The 21,839-nt window shown below is 36.6% G+C and overlaps 1 long non-coding RNA gene across 2 annotated transcripts in view; it reads left to right on the forward strand.

Moving 5' to 3' along the window:
• The first annotated feature begins 1,873 nt into the window (after positions 1 to 1,873).
• LOC133542279 (uncharacterized) overlaps positions 1,874 to 21,839 on the forward strand; it is an 84,558-nt gene continuing 64,592 nt past the window's right edge. Inside the window, exons 1-2 of one of the 2 annotated variants that reach the window (XR_009804113.1) lie at positions 1,874 to 1,998; positions 9,384 to 9,581. This is a non-coding gene — a long non-coding RNA (uncharacterized LOC133542279). The remainder of the gene's footprint in view (positions 1,999 to 9,383; positions 9,582 to 21,839) is intronic. The other variant, XR_009804112.1, reaches the window with a different exon arrangement.

A 21,839-nucleotide genomic window follows, 5' to 3' on the forward strand; every position in this document is an offset into this window, starting at 1 on the left:
TTGTTTCACAAATAAATAAAAAATGTTTCACAAACTAAAAATGTTTTTTCACAAACTCAGACAAATTGTTTTACAAACTCAAAAAATGGTTTCATAAAATCAGAATTGTTTCATAAACTCAAAAAGATGTTCCACAAACTAAAAAAAATGTTTGACAAATTCAAAGTTGTTTTACAAAATCAAAATTACTTCACGAACCAAAAAAAAATGTTTCCAAACTCATAAAAATGGTTTACAAACTCAAAATTGTTTCACACATTAAATAATTTTTTTTTTACAAACTCAAAAAATGGTTCCGAAAACTCAAACAATTGTTTTACAAACCCAAAAAACGGTTTCATACACTCAGAATTGTTTCACAAACTCCCAAAAATTTTTACAACCTAAAAAAAATATTTTACAAACTCAAAATTGTTTCACACACTCAAACAATTGTTTCACAAACTCCAAAAAATGTTTCACAAACTAAAAAAATTTGTTACACAAACTCAAACAATTGTTTCACAAACTCAAAAAATTGTTTCACAAACTCCCCCAAAAATTTTTACAAACTCAAAAAATGAAAATGTTTTCATCAACTCAGAATTGTTTCACAAACTCAAAAAATATTTTACAAACTAAAGAAAAAACATTTCACAAACTCAAATTTGTTTTACAAACTCAAAAGATTTGTTTCACAAACTCAAACATTGGTTAAAAACTGAAAAAATTGTTTTATAAACTCAAAATTGTTTCACAAACTCAAAAAGACGTTTCACAAACTAAAAAAAATGTTTACAATCTCAAAAAAAATGTTTTACAAACTCAAAATTTGTTTCACAAACAAAAGAAAATGTTTCACAATCTCAAAAAATGGTTTCATAAACTCAAAATGGTTTCACAAACCAAACAAAAATGTTTTACAAACTCAAAAATGTTTCACAAACTAAAAAAAAATTTGTTTCACAAACTCAAAAAATAGTTTCACACACTCAAACAATAGTTTCACAAATTTAAAAAAAATGTTTCTTTAACTCAAAAAAATGTTTTACAAACTCAGAAAATGTTTTCATAAACTGAAAAAGATGTTTCACAAACTAAAACAAATGTTTCACAAACTCAAAAATTGTTTACAAACTCAAAAAAATATTTCACAAACTGAAAAAAAAAGTTTTACAATCTTAAAAAAATGTTTCACAAACTCAAACAAATGTTTCACAAAATAAAAGAAATGTTTTACATATTCAACATTTTTTTTCATAAACTCAAAATGGTTTCACAGACTCAAAATGTGTTTTCATAAACTGAAAGATTGTTTCACAAACTCAGTTGTTTTACAAACTCAACATTGTTTCACAACCTAAAAAAAAATGTTTCACAAATTCAAAGATTGTTTACAAACTCAAAATTGTTTCACAAACTAAAAAAACTTGTTTCACAAACTAAAAAAAAAATGTTTCACAAACTCCAAAAAATGTTTCACAAACTACAAAAAAATGTTTCACATACTAAAACAGTGTTTACAAACTCTAAAATGTTTCACAAATACAAAAAAAACCCTAAGCCTGAAATAATTCCCACATAGTCAGCTTTTCGAGATGCAAATGTCAAAGTGCGATGTGGCCAGTATGACAGTATTACAAAACTCACTAGGCTGCAGTCTGCCCTATAGCACACAAACAAAATCTTGTTTAGCATCTAGGAGCTTTTGTTAGAATGCATTTGCTACTTTACAAATAAACATGAGTTGTGAGAACAACATAAAGCCACAACAACACTTGCGAGTGAATGAAGTTCCTGTCCAGAACTTATTTTCTTCACTCCACTTCCTGTTTGGCTCCACTCTCAACCAATTCACCTCTGCCTCTTCCTTCACCTGTTTCCTGACTGGCAATCAGGAAACACACCTGTCCCTGGTTGTTAATCAGGTGGCTTGTAGGTCATCGCTAGTCAGACGAGGCTGGTTGATGGTTTTTGTACTCGTGCACGTTGTGCTCGACCCAGTGTTCCTCTGTACTTGTAAGTTCTTCTTTGGCTATTTGTTGCTTTAGTTTTTTGACTCACCCGGTTTCTTCTACAATGGTGCTACCTTATTTTGCAATGCTAAATTATATTATTTTCCTGCACACCGCCTCTTTTGTCTGTATCAGTGTTTTTCAACCACTGTGCCGCGGCACACCTAATTAGGTTTAAAATATTTTTTGCAAACCAATAGTTATAAATAAATAAATAAATGGGTTGTACTTGTATAGCGCTTTTCTACCTTCAAGGTACTCAAAGCGCTTTGACATTACTTCCACATTTACCCATTCACACACTGATGGAGGGAGCTGCCATGCAAGGCGCTAACCAGCACCCATCAGGAGCAAGGGTGAAGTGTCTTGCTCAGGACACAACGGACGTGACGAGGTTTGTACTAGGTGGGATTTGAACCAGGGACCCTTGGGTTGCGCACGGCCACTCTTCCACTGCGCCACGGCGTCCCTTGTTATAATATGCAAATGATGTCTTGTTGTGAGTTTCTGTGCTGTCTAGAGCTCGGCAGAGGAACCGTCTAATACTCTTCCATATCAGTAGGTAGCAGCAGGTAGCTAATTGCTTTATGGATGTTGGGAACATGATTTGTCGTGATCACAATATGCGGTAGGCAGGGGGCAGGTAAAAAGGTATCGAATGCTTAAACCAAAAATCAACAAAAGGCGAGTGCCACTAAGATAAGACATTGAAGCTTAGGGATGGTAATGCAAAACGGAACTAAAACTGAACTGGTTGCAAAGTAAACAAAAACAGAATGCTGGATGACAGCAAAGACTTAAAGCGTGTGGAGCAGCAGACGGCGTTCTCAAAGTACATCTGTACATGACATGACAATCAACAACAAAATAGGTAACACTACACATAGGAAAACACAAAGAAACTCAAAAGAAGTCACGGCGTGATGTGACAGGTCGTGACAGTACACAGCTGTAGTGATGCATGGTTGGATATTGTTTGAATTTATATCCAACAATTGCGCAAACGACTTTTTACTGTCAGTATTGGCTGCTGAGTTTAATTTTTCATGTTTTCTGCTAGTGGTGTGCCTCAGGATTTTTCCAATGAAAAAAAATGTGCCTTGGCTCAAAAAATTTTGAAAAACACTGGTCTATATCTTGAAGTCTGCTTTGACACCCCTACTGACTAGCATTGCAAGGATTAATATGCCATAGCTATCAATATAACTGATGCTGTAAATCACTAAGTAAACCCTACACTACAAAAACAACTAAACAATTTATTAACCAATCCAACAAAACAATACCATAATAATGCAGTCCAATTCCAAAACCAAATCTGACCCAGCAACATTCAGAAAAGGAATAAACAGAACAATTGAGAGGACACACAAACATGACACAGAACAATCTAAAAGTAGTGAAACAAAAATTTATGTGAGCAACAGTATAAATATTAGTAACAATTTCAACATAGCAGCGATTAAAAATCCCTTATTGACATCATTACAGACATTAATTTAAAAAAAATAATAGTGTCACAGTGGCTTAAACTTGACAACACATTGTGTCCAATATTTTCCACCAAGATAGAATAAGTCATATTTTTGGTTCATTTAATAGTTAAAACCAATTTAAATAATGGATCCCATATTCCAATATATGACTCATTATCTAAACTAAATGCAGTTTTTTCTACTATCATCTCCATAGTTTGTGTATACTAGTCAGTATGTTGCGGGGGTCGGCAACCCGCAGCTCTGGAGCCGCATGCGTCTCTCTAGCGCCGCCATGGTGGCTCTCTAATGCTTTTTCAAAAATATATGACAAATGGAAAAAGATGAGTGGAAAAAATAATTTTTTGTTTTAATATGGTTTCTGCAGGAGGACAAACATGACACAAACCTCCCTAATTGTTATAAAGCACACTGTTTATATTAAACATGCTTCACTGATTTGAGTATTTGGCGAGCGCCGTTTTGTCCTAATTTTGGCGGTCCTTGAACTCACCGTGGTTTGTTTACATGTATAACTTTCTCCGACTTTCTAAGATGTGTTTTATGCCACTTCTTTTTCTGTCTCATTTTGTCCACCAAACTTTTAACGTGCATCAATGCACAAAGGTGAGTTTTGTTGATGTTATTGACTTATGTGGAGTGATAATCAGACATATTTGGTCACTGCATGACTGCAAGCTAGTCAATGCTAACATGCTATTTAGGCTAGCTGTATGTACATATTGCATCATTATGCCTCAATTGTAGGTATAAGTGTGTGAATGTGTGTGTGAATGGGTGAATTTGGAAATACTGTTAAAGCGCTTTGGGCTTCTTAAAAAGGGGTAGAAAAGCGCTATACTAGTACAACCATTTACATTTACATTTGAGCTCATTTAGTTTCATTTAAGTCCTAATGATTCAAATGATATCTCATGACATTCTATCTGTATGTAATATGGCTTTTAATCTTTTTGCGGCTCCAGATGAATTTGTTTTTTTATTTTTGGTCCAATATGGCTCTTTCAATATTTTGGGTTGCCGACCCCGGGACTATTAACAACTATCTATAGTTGTAATATTACCATGTTTTTTATGATGCATATTGAAAGAAATGCATTTTAACTCTTTGATGACATGTTACTAAATTGATGGAGATTCTCAAGAATACAAGTTTGCAGTATATTACGGAATGTAATTGCTTCTTTTGTTGTTTTCAACCATAACTATTTTATTCTCTGACATTCCCACAATAAATGAACAAGAGTTGCCTCGGCTGCCCGACACTTCATACATAACTTGCTACACCAATTTTAAACAGCTGAGAAGATGTAAAATACAATTTATACAAGATCTTAAAAAGTGAGTCTTCTTATCTTTAATTCTTCTAAAGGGCTTATTGGCATTTTTCCAGATATAACTCTGTCAGGCTTTGATAAAAGGATTTGGACTCAAATGCAGATTTGGGACTTTAGACAGGCTTTTATTTTGACAGTTTCCTTTCACCTCCCGAGTCAAGAAAAAACATCTAATATCACAAAAATAAACAACGCGGCGAAAAGGTTCCAGAAAAAGAAGGAACAACCGAAATCACTCCAAACGGAGGAAAACACAAAAGTAAAGACGAACTATAAACCGTATTTAACAAAAAGCGCTCCAACAGGAGGACCAAAACATCTATGAAAAATTCTACACTAACTAATCTAATAAAGTATTTAACAAAAATAGTCACTCTAAAAGTTGAGGAATGAATGTAAAAAACTTAACTGAAACTTACCACTGCGGCTGAATAACTAAATAACCCAAATCACTCTGCTGAGGAGGAAAAAAGGAAAACTCAAAATATTCATAAAGGGGTTCAGGATCAAGGGACATAGGCGCAAGGCAAGGCATGGACAAAGACATGGACGCTTGAGAGCACGAATAAATGAGACAATCTGGCACAGAACAAAGGAAGGAGTGAGCTTATAAACACATGAAGGTAATAGGGAACAGCTGGAAACAATCAGAGAACAGGGATGACGTCACACTGATGACACAAAAGGAAGGGCAAGTGACCTGAAACGAGAGGAGAGTTATTTTTCAAATTAAAACCATAAGACAAAAAACCCAAAACAAGACATCCCTCACCGCGGTGTGACCAACTCCATGATATGTCTCTTTCATCTGAAATGTTTAAGTCCATCGTCCATCTCTGAATACATGCATCATTTGAATTTCTAGCATGGTGTTTATTATTCCATTAAATAGTTTAATTAATTCCTTAATTGTATCTAGATTAAAAAGTGCATCTTCCACTTCATGGCTATTTAAAGACATACTTTCAGAGGATATGCATTTATTTACAGCGTGTTTTAAAGAGATAAAATGTAAAAAATGATTTCTGTGTGCATTATATTGATCAACTAAATCATTGAACGGTTTAAAATATTTTTTATTAATATGATGAGGTTTAGTAATACCTCTGTCTTTCCATGTTGTCCATTTAACCACATTTTTATTAATTATGATATTAGGATTGTACCAAAGCGGTTGATTGACAGATGTCATTGGGTTGATTCGTAGTATTTCCTAACAGTTTTAGAATGTTAATGGTGGCTTCTATTGGGCTCTGCCTCAATTCATGAGGTATTGTTTTATTATAATATAAACTCCCCACATCAATGTCCATTTTCATTAACATATTTCTTTCTATGTTGATCCAGTCGATATCTGCAGAAGAATGGAATAAGTGGCTTGTTTGCTTTATAAAAATGTATACTGTATATTTTCAATAAAAATAAAAAAATGGTGACAAAAAATGTTATATGGGTGTAAAAGCGTTGTTTTAGGTCAGGGGTCGGGAACCTTTTTGGCTGAGAGAGCCAAATATTTCAAAATGTATTTCCGTGAGAGCCATATAATGTTTTTTAACACTGAATACAACTAAATGCGTGCATTTTTAAGACCAACATTTATAATGAGTCTCTTATTCTTTTTAATAACATTTTTATTCTAAAAGTTAACCAATAATAAATATAATACTTCTTACCATTAATGCAACATCTTGAACAGATGTGATAGAAAATGAATGGTTGGATTAAAATGCATGAGAATGTTTTATAATTTGAACGTTATTTTTAACACTGTGATTACCAGCGGAATTATTAATTACTTATCGTGTTAAGCTAAGATTTATCTGAGAGCCAGATGCAGTCATCAAAAGAGCCGCACCCCTGTTTTAGGTCATGACTCAACTTCAATCTTGTGGGCGGGGATTCCTCTGACCAATGAAATATGTAAGTACTCAGCAGTCACGCCCATATGGTCTCACAATCTGACCCATAAAAAGGCTTCCAACATATTATACAAACACGCCCACATGTTTGGAGTTAAAAAATAAAAAACTGACCAAAAAAAAAAAAACAATTTTTAACAAAACCAACGAAAAAATATTTTTTATAAAATAGTTTTGTTTTATTTTGTAAAAATAAAATTAAGTTTAAAATCCCTTTTTGTTGTATTTGTTGAAAGCATAAAAAGACACAAACGTCCCTCCATAAGGCTCGAGCAAAACTAATTTCTCCGTCCACACCTTTTGTTAAGTGTTACCTTGTTTTCATTAGTAATCCGTTGTAAAATGTCTGAACTTTTCCAATAACAAATAATATGAACACAAACACATTATTATTGAGAATAACTATAGTCTTCATAAAGTTTTACATACAGAAAATAATGATGAATGAAGAAGTCAGATTTAAGACTCTTGTTGGGAAAGCACGCTGGTGCCACCTGTGAGTTCTTTTTTTTTTTTTTAATGCAATCATGTTTCTCACCTTCTTTTAAAGTGAAAGTGTCACGCCTGTAAGTTTATGTTTTGGTTTTGTTCAGGTTATGTTTAGTTTTTTGGACATTTAAGTTCTGTCTTGGCACTGCCTGGTTTGTTTTCGTCTCCATGCCAACTCATTAGTTTTCACCTGTCATGTCACGTCCCTGTCCTCAGCCTCACACCTGTTTTCATTAATTATCATAGCTACTTAAGTCACTCTTTTTCTTGTCTTCATTCTGGGATCTTCACACACACACACGCACGCACCCTATCCATGCTGCGCTACCTTCATGCCCTCGAACACTTCGTTATTCATGCCCCTTGTTTCGCTCCAAGTAAGTTTTTGTATTTATGCCTCAGTGCTAGTATTGTTTTGTTTATGCCACAGCTAGTGTTTTTTTGTTTCGTTTGTATATAGTCATGCCATCGTTCTGTTTAAGTTTATAGTTAATTGTCTTTCATGCCATCGAGCAAGTGTTTTTGTTTTCCCTGTTTTGTATATATTATATAAATAAAAGATGTACTCACAGTCACGTTTCACCCATGCAAATCATTCTCTGCATCGAAGAAACAACTTTAATCCAAGCCAAGTTGTGACAGAAAGCATTCACAACTTTATTTGGCCCCCATGACATAGACCAGGGGTCACCAACGCAGTGCCCGTGGGCACCAGGTAGCCCGTAAGGACCAGATGAGTAGCCCGCTGGCCTGTTCTAAAAATAGCTCAAATAGCAGCACTTACCAGTGAGCTGCCTCTATTTTTTTAATTGTATTTATTTACTAGCAAGCTGGTCTCGCTTTGCTTGACATTTTGAATTCTAATAGAGACAAAACTTCAATAGAATTTGAAAATCCAAGAAAATATTTTAAAGACTTGGTCTTCACTTGTTTAAATAAATTAATTTCTTTTTTTACTTTGCTTCTTATAACTTTCAGAAAGACAATTTTAGAGAAAAAATACAACCATAAAAATGATTTTAGAATTTTTAAACACATATACCTTTTTATATTTTAAATTCCTTCCTCTTCTTTCCTGACAATTTAAATCAATGTTCAAGTATTTTACTTTTTTTTTTTTATTGTGAAGAATAATAAATACATTTTAATTTAATTCTTCATTTTAGTTGCTGTTTTTTTCAACAAAGAATATTTGTGAGATATTTCTTCAAACTTATTATGGTTAAAATAAAATAAAAATATTCTGGCAAATCTAGAAAATCCGTAGAATCAAATTTAAATCTTATTTTAAAGTGGATTTTAACCTATTTAAAAATTGTCATCAAAATCCTAAAATTAATCTTAATCAGGAAAAATTACTAATGATGTTCCATAAAAAAAAAAAATTATTTTTTCAAAAAGATTCGAATTAGCTGGTTTTTCTCTTCAATTTTTTCAGTTAAATTTTGAATTTTAAAGAGTCGAAATTGAAGATAAACTGATTCAAAATTAAATTTTCTTTTTTTTCGTGTTTTCTCCTCTTTTAAACCGTTCAATTGTTTTTTTCATAATTTATTCTCTACAAAAAGCTTCCGTAAAAGGAAAAAAAAATGTACGACGATTGACAGACAGAAATACCCATTCTTTTATATATATAGATTTATTTATTAAAGGTAAATTGAGCAAATTGGCTATTTCTGGCAATTTAAGTGTGTATCAAACTGGTAGCCCTTCGCATTAATCAATACCCAGGAAGTAGCTCTTGGTTTCAAAAAGGTTGGTGACCCCTGACGTACACTGAGTCACCGACATGTGAGATTGTTTGTTTTGGCACTCAATTCTGCTAGTCTGACTAGTTTTTACGTCGTATGATAACCAAGACGATACATAAAAACCGAGACAAAATTTAGTATCTTTCACAAAACGGGGTGGATAAAAACTCTGTATTAATATAATTGAATTTCTTTGCACTTACACTCCATTTTTGGACAGTTAAAGTGGAACAATGGAGCCAAACAGCACGTAAAGACCAGACCATACTATGGATAATAGTGATGTTATTTTTGATGCAACAAATAAAAGTAAATTTCCATGATAAGACTCTTGGACCTTGTCGTCTTTTAACTTGACTAATCAAGTCGCCGGCGCTCTCCCCTTCTTGTTTGACAGAATCAGCATCGCCGTGTTTTCGCCTGAGTGCCCTGGGCGGCATAATCGTCAAATCCATCAACACACTCGCTTGGCATCAGATCAGCACGGCGCCCTTTGAAGGAGATGGACGTCACCGTTTTATCAAGCAGACAAAGCAGAGATCCCTTCCGGCGCGGAACAACTACTTTCAGCGCACCCTCTCAGCAACACAAGTAGGTGGGTAGATGGAGTAACACCGGTAGATGGATGCAATGTGTGCGTGCGTGTGTGTAGTGTGTGTGCTTGTGTAGGCGGACCTTGCCTCAAGCTAAAGTCATTGAACAGTTAAGGAGTTCTTGCTACACTCCAGGCTAAAGCTGAAAGGCAACTGCCAGGCCATGCGTGAAATTACCAGCCTTTTCATGAGTACACACACTTGTTTACTCACTCACCAAAAAATCCAAACTGGACATTTCCATGTGCAACATGTTAGTACCGGATCAACACTCATGAGAGGCTGGGCCAAAAATCCAAAGCATGGGAGGTCAGAGAGCGTCTAAAGCAGGTTTTTTTTTAAATATCTGTTTCTCAGTATGGTCGCAGTTGTACTCTGTTGTAATTATCAGTATCCGGACGATTTTTATAGAAAAGTACCGATTACTGCCTTTTGTTGCCGATACCCTGAGGCTGACACTGTATTTATTTCTATTCCCCCGGCTGACAAGTGGCTAGCGGTAAATTGTCTCCATACACAGTGTGGAGCCGCTCCCCTAAATAAAGAATGTTCAGTTTATTTTTGTATTTTTTTTATTTAACCAAGTAAAATCCCATTGAGATTAAAGATCTCTTTTCCAAGGGACACCTGGCCAAGAAGGCAGCAGTAAGGTCACATTAAAAACAGTAAAAACACATAAAACATAAAATTTGCTACATTAAAACTTGCTCACATAACACATGTGCATGCAGACAAGGTCAACTGCAATCCTTCCACAAAAGCTTTACAGGCCTACTGAAATATTTTCTTATTTAAACGGGGATAGCAGGTCCATTCTATGTGTCATACTTGATCATTTCGCGATATTGCCATATTTTTGCTGAAAGGATTTAGTAGAGAACATCCATGATAATGTTTGCAACTTTTGGTCGCTAATAGAATAGCCTTGCCTTTACCGGAAGTATGTGCGCGTGGCGTCACGTAATTCAGGGCTCCACACATATTCCCATTGTTTTTAATGGGAGCCACCAGCAGTAGGAGCAATTCGGACCGAGAAAGCGACAATTTCCCCATTAATTTGAGCGAGGATGAAAGATTCATGAATTAGGATATTGATTGTGAAGTAATAGGGGAAAAAAAGTGACTGCAGTGTGAGCGTTTCAGATGTAATTACACACATTTACTAGGATAACTCTGGAAGATCCCTTATCTGCTTATTGTTTTAATAGGGTTTTAGTGAGATTTTAAAGATTGGAAAGTAAAGATTGTAAAGACATACCTCGAGGTCAGATGCCTGCGGTGAACACACACTGTCTAGGAGCGAAGCCGAGGAGCCAAGCTCACAGCTGCTGCGGGACGACGAATAATCCACTGATGTCTTCGGTAAGATATATATCACAATTTCCCCATCCAAAAACATGCTGGTTGACGTACAGAAAACATGTACGCTGCTTTACAACAAACAAAGAAACACCGGCTGTATCTCGGTGCTAAAGACAGCTGCAATCCACCGCTTTCCACCAACAGCATTGTTCTTTATAGTCTCCATTATTAAATGAACAAATTGCAAAAGATTCAGCAAAACAGATGTCCAAATTACTGTGTAATTATGCCATGAACAGAGACGACTTTTAGCTGTGTGTCGTGCAGCGCAACTATTTCCTAACAGTCCGTGACGTTACGCGTATACGTCGTCATTCCGCGACGTTTTCAACAAGAAACTTGGGGGAAGTTTAAAATTGCAATTAATTAAACTAAACCGGCCGTATTGGCATGTGTTGCAATGTTAGTATTTCATCATTGATATATAAACTATCAGACTGCGTGGTCGGTAGTAGTGGGTTAAGCTTATTTAAAGTAACAAGGGTTTTAAGTTTATTTCGAACATGCATACGATGCCATGTAATGCGTCTCACATTTCCAGTTGTCTCATTACAGCACGTCGGAAAAGGAGTAGGAAGAAGCAGAGCTTATTTAATCCTACACCTTTTCATACCATACCATACCATTTCCCTGTTCTCTGTAACAGAACAGTGAATAAATAATAAATAAATAATCTACCATAGTAAGCAAACAAATATTAACTACATAAATAGACTTTGTCTCAATGAAAAAAAAGGTTCAAGATGTTCATCATAATTTTTGGTTCTGTGTACTTTGTGAACACAGTCTCTTAAACTGAATCACATTGGGGCTTTGTTTGATTTCATTGAGTAATCCATTCCATAATTTAATTCCACATAATGATATGCTAAAGGTTTTAAGTGTTGTACGAGCATACAAATGTTTTAAATTAGATTTTCCTCTAAGGAAAAATGTCTCCTCTTTTGCTGAGAAGAATTGTTGTACATTCTTGGGTAGCAGGTTATAGTTTGCTTTACACATAATTTTAGCTGTTTGCAAATGCACCAGATAGTTGGATTTCAATATTTGTGATTCAATAAATAAAGGGTCTGTATGTTCTCTCTATCCAACCATATGTATTATTATAATTGATCTTTTTTGAAGCGCACCTTTGTAGTCATTTCCCCATATTTCAACACAGTAATTCAGATATGGTAACACTAGTGAGCAGTAGAGGATATAAAGTTATTTTTGGTCTAAAACATGTTTCTCTTTATTCATCATTGACGTGTTTTTTGCTACTTTATGTTGTTTATTTTTTACATGAAATTTCCATTTTATTTTATCGGCTATTACACCCAGAAATGTTTTCTTTTACCCTTTCAATATCTACTCCGTCTATCTGTTTGTGTTCAACTTTCCCTTCTACTGCTACCAAATAGCATCATTTTTGTTTTATAGAGATTCAATTATCACCTTTATTATGGCTAATAAATTGCCTTTCTTTATAGCATGGGAGTCGTTACGGCTATTTAAGGGGGATGAAGCATCCTCACAATCTATTGGGGGTTAGGCCCCTGCGTGCTTAAAACCTAGTGACACCCCTGATCTTAAGTATCCATATCAAGTAGCATTATCACTGGAAGACGAGGCTAAACATTGTATACACCATAAACAAGGCAGAAGCAGGCATGCTAATAGCAAAGTGAATTGCTAAGATAGCTAGAAACAACAGAAGAAATATGTGCTGAGAAACATTTAGTAAGCAGACAGTACCAGGAAATTGATAAGTTCAGTTTGTTTATTTCGAACATGCATAGTATACAATGCAATGCATCACATATTTCCAATTGTTTCATTACAGCACAGAGTAGGAAGAAGCAGACCTTATTTAATCCTAACCCTTTTTATGTTTTATCCCATTTCCTTGTTTTACAGAAAAAATAATAAATAAATACATGAATATACTAAAGATAAAAAATAAGAGTCTAGAAAGAGGATGATATAACAAGGGTTGATGTGTCGGCATTGCCACAGTCAGTACACAAGTAAGAGGCTGGCGGATCGATCCATAAATTGGTGGTGTTGATACTAAGGGTATTATCAGGATATGATCGATAATAGAATAATAAGGTAGATATTTTTATTTGCTCAAATCTTTTTGTTTTGTTTTAGCTACTATTTCCAAACTCTGGAACTGGATAGAGGAGGACTTTAAGTATTGAGTAATGGAGAGCAAACTTTTTGCTTTTGTTGAGTTTTTATTGACTTTGTTTGAATAGGAAACAAGTTAAAATATTGTGTTGATATTGTTAAACTGTCTCTTCAATATCCCAAAAATGGCGCAGAAATGTGGGAATTGTCGTACTTTAAAAAAAAAAAAGTCCATTCATTTGAATTGGAATTTCCTGCAAATTTTGGTAAAAACTGAATTTTTTTCAAATGTTTATAATAGAATTATTGTCTTCGATGATATGGATGGCTTGGTGTTGGAATTGTTTGAATATTTTGAGAAATGTTATCGTAGTAACACTTTGAATTGAGAAACTTTTGATGTCCCAACTAAAAGGAATGTTTTGATGGTGGAAAGGTTGGATTTGGTTGAGAAAAGGGGACTTAGACTACTTTTAAAACAACAAAAAATAGGACTTTAGAAAACTGGGAATTTCTTGGAATTGGGAAAATAGTACTTTTGGTTGTCCAGGCCGAGTAGAAGGTGTTGGAAGTGGAACGGTTTGAATTGAGTGAGAAATGTGGGAAACATTTGAAAAACGGCCTATTCATTTGCAATTCAAAAATTATCCAAGAAAACTGGGATTTCTGGGTAACATTTATGAACACATTTTTTTCAGGCAGCTCACAATTCCCAGTCGAGCTTAATATTTTGATACCCGAACTGATCGGATCGGATGAAAACTGTGGGCCGTGGAATCTGGCAAACTTTTACAGAATAAGCAGCACTCACCATGAAAACATGTGATCGATTTTGTATTGGTATCGGCCATCTCCCACATGGGTGATCGTATCGGACACGGCAACATGGAACCCTGCTCGGAACATCCCTATTCGTATTATCATTAGATTCTTCCTTACATTTTGTAGCTTCCGTGTAATACAGTCGCTTATATTTATTTTCATTTCACTGTGCTGTCAGTACAAAATAGACTTCCCATGATTCACTAATGCAGTGGTTCTCAAATTGGGGTACACGCACCCCTGGGGGTACTTGAGGGTATGCCAAGGGGTACGTGAGGTTTTAAAAAAATATTCTAAAATTAGCAACAATTAAAAAATCCTTTATAAATATATTTATTGACTAATACTTCAACAAAATAAGAATGCAAGTTCATAAACTGTGAAAAGAAATGCAACAATGCAATATTCAGTGTTGACAGCTAGATTTTTTTGTGGACATGTTCCATAAATATTGATGTTAAAGATTTCTTTTTTTTTGTGAAGAAATGTTTAGAATTAAGTTAATGAATCCAGATGGATCTCTATTACAATCCCCAAAGAGGACACTTTAAGTTGATGATTACTTTTATGTGTAGACATCTTTATTTATATTTGAATCACTTGTTTATTTTTCAACAAGTTTTTAGTTATTTTTGTATCTTTTTTTCCAAATAAGTCAAGAAAGACCTCTATAAATGAACAATATTTTGCACTGTTACACAAATTAATAAATCAGAAACTGATGACGTAGTGCTGTATTTTACTTTGTCTCTTTTTTTCAACCAAAAATAATTTGCTCTGATTAGGGTGGTACTTGATTTAAAAAAATGTTCACGGGGGGTACATCACTGAGAAAAGGTTGAGAACCACTGCACTAATGCATCAACAACGCACACCTCTTGGTATTGTCGTGTTTTCCAGAGCTCATTGCTTCACCGGCCAGGGAACACAACCTTTTACTTGTCTATAGGATTTCAATTAGATCGGCTGCAAACTGATTTGGAGCGTTCAATAACACTCAGCCTGTCGAGCGACGCTAAAAACAGCTCAGGTTGCTGGAAACTCGATGATACTTGCCTCACGCAAACCTGTTTATCTGTCAATCAATCTACCAATCTGTGTGAGGCGTCACTTACACACACACACAGTTTAGTGAGGGAACTCCCACTCCATCTTTTCCGCAGGGAGTTTGTCACAACACATTATCACAATTTTACATCCCAGCAAGTCATTTAGACACACATATAGGGTAAGTGCTGCTTGTGCACACACACACACACACACCAGTGACTAAGCCATCACAGCGGTCGTCAGTTAGATTTGGTTCTTCTGAAGCAAAGCAGAAGGTAATGTCACAGCCTTGGGCGACAGACTACTACTCCCCTCCTCCTTCGCCTTTCCCTCATTGGCCCACCCGCCCACTACGAACACTCCCTGCTCAAACACCAGCATTAACGCCCATCCTGACACCGTCGGCCTCACACTCTCAAAGTATGGTAGTATGCATTCTCTTGCACCCGCTTGCTCATGTACGCATCCCTTAAAGGGGAACTTTCCTTTTTATATTTTTATTTTTTGCGTAACATTTATGCATTCTGAATCCTAAATAAACTTAAAGGCCTACTGAAATGGGATTTTCTTATTTAAACGGGAATAGCAGGTCCATTCTATGTGTCATACTTGATCATTTCGCGATATTGCCATATTTTTGCTGAAAGGATTTAGTAGAAAACATCGACGAAAAAGTTTGCAACTTTTGGTTGCTAATAGAAAAGCCCTGCCTTTACCGGAAGTATGTGGGCGTGACGTCACAAGTTACTCCACACATATTCACATTGTTTATAATGTGAGCCACCAGCAGTAAGAGCAATTCGGACCGAGAAAGCAACAATGTCCCCATTAATTTGAGCGAGGATGAAAGATTCGTGAATTAGAATATTGATAGTGAAGGACTAGAAAAAAAAAGAAAAAAAAAAGTGACTGCTCCGGGCAGCGGCAATGTGAGCGTTTCAGATGTAATCAGATACATTTACTAGGATAATTCTGGAATATCCCTTATCTGCTTATTGCTTTTAATAGTGTTTTAGTGAGATTGTAAAGACATACCTCGAGGTCGGATGGCTGCGGTGAACACGCAGGTTCTCAGAGAGAAGCCGAGGTGCCAAGTTCACAGCTGCCTTTTTTGACAGCTGCTGCAGGACGACTGTATAATATACAGTATATCACAATTTCCCCATCCAAAAACATGCTGGTTGACGTAGAGAAAACATGTTCGCTTGACCGCTCTGTTTCACAACAGACAAAGAAACACCGGCTGTGTCTCGGAGATAAAGACAGCTGCAATCCACCGCTTTCCACTAACAGCGTTTTCTTTAGGGTCTCCATTATTAAATGAACAAATTGCAAAAGATTCAGCAACACAGATGTCCAAAATACTGTGTAATTATGCGGTTAAAGCAGATGACTTTTGGCCGCGAGTGGCGCAGCGCTAATATCTCCTGACAGTCCGTGACGTCACGCGTACGCGTCAGTATTCCGTGACGTTTTCAACAAAAAACTCGCGGGAAATTTTAAATTGCAATTTAGTAAACTAAAAAGGCCGTATTGGCATGTGTTGCAATGTTAATATTTCATCATTGATATATAAACTATGAGACTGCGTGGTCCGTAGTAGCGGGTTTCAGTAGGCCTTTAAAAAGTCAGCTTACAACAAAGTCAATGGGAGCCATCAATTTTTTATATACACAAAATATGTATATAATGTACTGTAGTAACAAGCACATTCACAGGCCTTGGATTTTAACTAAGGTCGAGGCAAGTGTTGCCTTAAAGGAGGTTAAAGAAGGGCTCATACACTATTTTAGGGCACCAAGGCAAACATTTTTTTTTTTCGAGGCAGGGTATTCTAAGAATGCATTCATGCATATCTAAAAAAAAATATTGTGTGTGTGTGTGTGTGTGTGTGTGTGTGTGTGTGTGTGTGTGTGTGTGTGTGTGTGTGTGTGTGTGTGTGTGTGTGTGTGTGTGTGTATGTATGTATATGTGTGTGTATATATATATATATATATATATATATGTATATGTATATATATGTATATATATATATATGTATGTATGTATGTATGTATGTATGTATATATATATTAGGGGTGTAACAGTACACAAACATTTTGGTTCGGTACGTACCTCAGTTTAGAGGTCACGGTTCGGTTCGTTTTTGGTACAGTAAGAAAACAACAACTAGGGCTGCGAATATTAGGGTGTCCCAAGATTCGATTCAATATCGATTCTTGGGGTCACGATTCGATTCAAAATCGATTTTTTTCCCGATTTAAAAGGATTCTGTATTCATTCAATACATAGGATTTCAGCAGGATTTACCCCAGTCTGCTGACATGCTAGCAGAGTAGTAGATTATTTTTTAAAGCTTTTATAATTGTAAAGGACAATGTTTTATCAACTGATTGCAATAATGTAAATTTGTTTTAACTATGAAACGAACCAAAAATATGACTAATTTTATATTTGTGAAAACATTGTTGGCATAAATGTTGGCAACACTAAATGGTCCCTAGTTTGTGAATATTGTCTGTCTATCTGTGTTGGCCCTGCGATAAAGTGGTGACTTGTCCAGGGTGTACGCCGCCTTCCGCCCGGTTGTAGCTGAGATAGGCACCAGCGCCCCCCGCAACCCCAAAGGGAATAAGCGGTCGAGAATGGATGGATGGATGGATGGACTCATGCAGACTTAATGAGGGACAAAAAAACTACAAAATTCCTGCGGAAATTTTGATGGGCCTGCTATCTGTACCCGGATCTTCCGGCCACGGCTCGGTGGAAGCTGACGTATTTTCAGGATGGAGCCGAGTGTTCGAATCAATGAGTATTAGCTAGCAAGTGTTACACACTAAGAAATAGGATTCTAAGGTGTATGGAAGTGGAATTAGGGAAAAATCTGTAAAAATAGCTGAACATTTGATTTTGCTTACAGCTAGCATGTGTCACATACCATGTTATATAACTCTATGGTGTATGACTGTGAAATTAGACAAAAAAATGTTTATAATTTGCTAAAAAAAAAAAAAAAAAAAGTTAGCATGCTAAGGTTGTAATGCTAACACATGACTAAGAGTTAGAAGACATACCAAAATGCACTATTTGTTAGCATAAACATAGAAAGTAGCAAAAAAGCTAACATAAAACATTAGCATGCTAATATAAGAGAAGGAAGCAAAAATATGTTTTCAGAAATATGCTACAGTTAACGTGTCTTATGATCAATATTTGCTCGAAAGCACATGTCCTATCTATTTCAGGAGATCTTTTTAAAGCTTACTGCACTAAAGCCACTCAAAGATCCTCTGTAGTGTTTTGCTATTTTTGAGAATCTCCTGCATGATTTACTTCTCAAAGATCCTCTATATGACAGGAGCACTCAACTCTTTTTGAACGCCTTCTGCAAAAATACTGATCACATGTCCCATCTATGTCAGGAGTGTTTTGCTCTTTTTCAAACCTACTGCACCAAAGCCATTCAAAGATCCTCTATAGTGTCTTGTTATTTTTTAGACTCTCCTGCATGATTTGCTTCTCAAAGATCCTCTATATGCCAGGAGCACTCTACTCTTTTTGAACACCTTCTGCAAAAAACTCGTTACATGTCCCAACTATGTCAGGAGGGTTTTGCTCTTTTTAAAACTCTATAGTGTCTTGCTATTTTTGAGAATCTTCTGCATGGTTTGCTTCTCAAAGATCCTTTATATGCCAGGTGAACTCCGCTCTTTTTGAGCACTTTTAGCAAAAATCCTAGTCACATATCGTCGTTACAACAGGGGCGCTCTGCTCTTTTTAAAAACCTACTTCACCAGCGCTACTCAAAGATCCTCTCTGTGACAGGAGTGCTCTGCTCTTTTTGACAATCTCCTGCATGATTTACTACTCAAAGATCCTCTATTTGACAGGAGAGCTACCTCCTGCAAAAATGTTAGTCTCCTTTCCTCTTTCTGATAGCAGTGCTTTACTCTTTTTGTAAACCTACTGAAATGCTTCTCCGAGATCCTCTGTATGACAGGAGAGCTGCTTTTTTAGTACCTACTGCAAAAACAGGGTTGTTGTTTTTTTGCAAATGTAGAAGCATATTTGTATTTCCGCCTGCTCCACTTTCATTATAGAAAAAAGTGAGAGCAGGTCTTGACATGTAGAAGTGTTATGATGATGTTACATATCACGTTTTTATAGTACAATATACAAAACCCAAAAGCAGTGAAGTTGGCACATTGTGTAAATGGTAAATAAAAACAGAATACAATGATTTGCAAATCCTTTTCAACGTATATTCAATTGAATGGACTGCAAAGGCAAGATATTTAATGTTTCAACTGAGAAACTTGTTTTGTTTTTTGTTTTTCAAATAATCACTAACTTAGAATTTAATGGCAACAACACATTGCAAAAAAATTGCCAAAGGGGCATTTTTACCACTGTGTTACATGGCCTTTCCTTTTAACCTTTTAACAACACTCAGTAAACGTTTGGGAACTGAGGATACCAATTTTTGAAGCTTTTCGGGTGGAATTCTTTCCCATTCTTGCTTAATGTACAGCTTAAGTTGTTCAACAGTCCGGGGTCTCCGTTGTGGTATTTTACGCTTCATAATGCGCCACACATTTTCAATGGGAGACAGGTCTGGACTACAGGCAGGCCAGTCTAGTACCTGCACTCTTTAACTATGAAGCCACGCTGTTGTAACACAAGGCTTGGCGTTGTCTTGGTGAAATAAGCAGGGGCGTCCATGATAACGTTGCTTGGATGGCAACATATGTTGCTCTAAAACCTGTATGTACCTTTCAGCATTAATGGTGTCTTCACAGATGTGTAAGTTACCCATGCCTTGGGCTCTAATACACCCCCATACCATCACAGATGCTGCCTTTTCAACTTTGCGCCTGTAACAATCCGGATGATTCTTTTCCTCTTTGGTCCGAAAGACACGACGTCCACAGTTTCCAGAAACAATTTCAAATGTGGATTCATCAGACCACGGAACACTTTTCCACTTTGCATCAGTCCATCTTAGATAAGCTCGGGCCCAGCGAAGACGGTGGCGTTTCTGGGTGTTGTTGATAAATCGCTTTCGCTTTGCATAGTAAAGTTTTAACTTGCACTTACAGATGTAGCGACCAACTGTAGTTACTGACAGCAGTTTTCTGAAGTGTTCCTGACCCCATGTGGTGATATCCTTTACACACTGATGTCCCTTTTTGATGCAGTACCGCCTGTGAGATTGAAGGTCATGGGCATTCAATGTTGGTTTTCGGCCTTGCCGCTTACGTGCAGTGATTTCTCCAGATTCTCTGAACCTTTTGATATTGTTACAGACCGTATATGGTGAAATCCCTAAACTCCTTGCACTAGCTGGTTGAGAAATGTTGTTCTTAAACTGTTCGACAATTTGCTCACACACTTGTTCACAAATTGGTGAACCTCGCCCCATCCTTGTATGTGAATGACTAAGTATTTCATGGAAGGTGCTTTTATACCCAATCATGGCACCCACCTGTTCCCAATTAGCCTGTTCACGTGTGGAATGTTCCAAATAAGTGTTTGATGAGCGTTCCTCAATTTTTCTCAGTCTTTTTTGCCACTTGTGCCGGCTTTTTTGAAACACGTTGCAGGCATCAAATTCCAAATGAGCTTATACATGTATTTTCAAAAAATTCAGTATTCTAGTTCGAATGTTAAGTATTTTGTTTTTGCAGTGTATTTAATTGAATATACCGTATTTCTTGAATTGCTGCAGGGCATATACTATGCGCCTGCCTTGAATTACTGCCGATTCAAACTCGCTTCCCAAAATAATTAGCGCATGCTTATTAATACCGCCTGGTCAAACTTGCGACTTCACGAGTGACACTTCCCCTGTCATCATTTTCAAAACAGAGGATGCTGATTTCAATACCGCTAATTTGAAATCGCATAAAGGGAAGAAGATTAAGAGCTAGTCGGTAGGATTTAAGGTCCAAGCTTACATCACACTCAAATTTTTACAGCATACCTTTGGTAAGTGCCGGAGTGAGAAGAGGTTTTAAAATAATTGGCGCATGCTTACTTTTACCACATGCCTTTGGTAAGCGCAGGAGTGAGAAGAGGTTTTAAATTAATTAGTGCCCCGGCAGCAATTCAAGGAAATACGGTAGGTTGAAAAGGATTTGTATTCTGTTTTTATTTACCATTTACACAACGTGCCAACTTCACTGTTTTTTTTTTTGTTTTTTTTTTATGGTTTATAGTTTGTTTGTTTTTTGTTAATCAGTCCTCACACCTGGCTAAAATGCTTCCCCACAATCCAACGTCTCGACTTAATATTTCATGGCTTCCAAGCAGCCTGCCCAGTTGATTCCTTGCTTCCCAGTCAGCGGTCACACTTGGGCCAAGGATAATGTGGGAACACATGGGCGAGGAATACAAAACGTTGTGTACGTTGTGTGTAGTTGTGTGGCCCGTTTGAGGTGTGCATGCTAAGTTTTGTGAGTGGTTCGAAATTGTGTGTGTGTGTGTGTGTGTGTGTGTGTGTGTGTGTGTGTGTGTGTGTGTGTGTGTGTGTGTGTGTGTGTGTGTGTGTGTGTGTGTGTGTGTGTGTGTGTGTGTGTGTGTGTGTGTGTGTGTGTGTGTGTGTGTGTGTGTGTGTGAAAGAGAGACAGACCATGGCCCGAGGTCATATCTGCGTCAAGCGGCTGCTGGAGCTCAGTGCAGGAGCATGATCCCCTACGCTTTTAATTAGACACATTAACATACACACACACTCTCTCTCTCTCTCTCTCTCTCTCTCTCTCTCTGCCTCCCACAATAGACCTGTTGCATGACCTGGGGCTATGTGGACCACACCGCATTAAACCCCAGACTTATCAACCTCAAACTCTCAGGGACACTTCCACGCTCGCACGCGGGCCCACCCGCGAGTCGCCCGCCAGGCTGCCGAGAGT

This window comes from Nerophis ophidion, linkage group LG24 (genome assembly GCF_033978795.1).
Source record: "Nerophis ophidion isolate RoL-2023_Sa linkage group LG24, RoL_Noph_v1.0, whole genome shotgun sequence".
Taxonomy (NCBI): domain Eukaryota; kingdom Metazoa; phylum Chordata; class Actinopteri; order Syngnathiformes; family Syngnathidae; genus Nerophis; species Nerophis ophidion.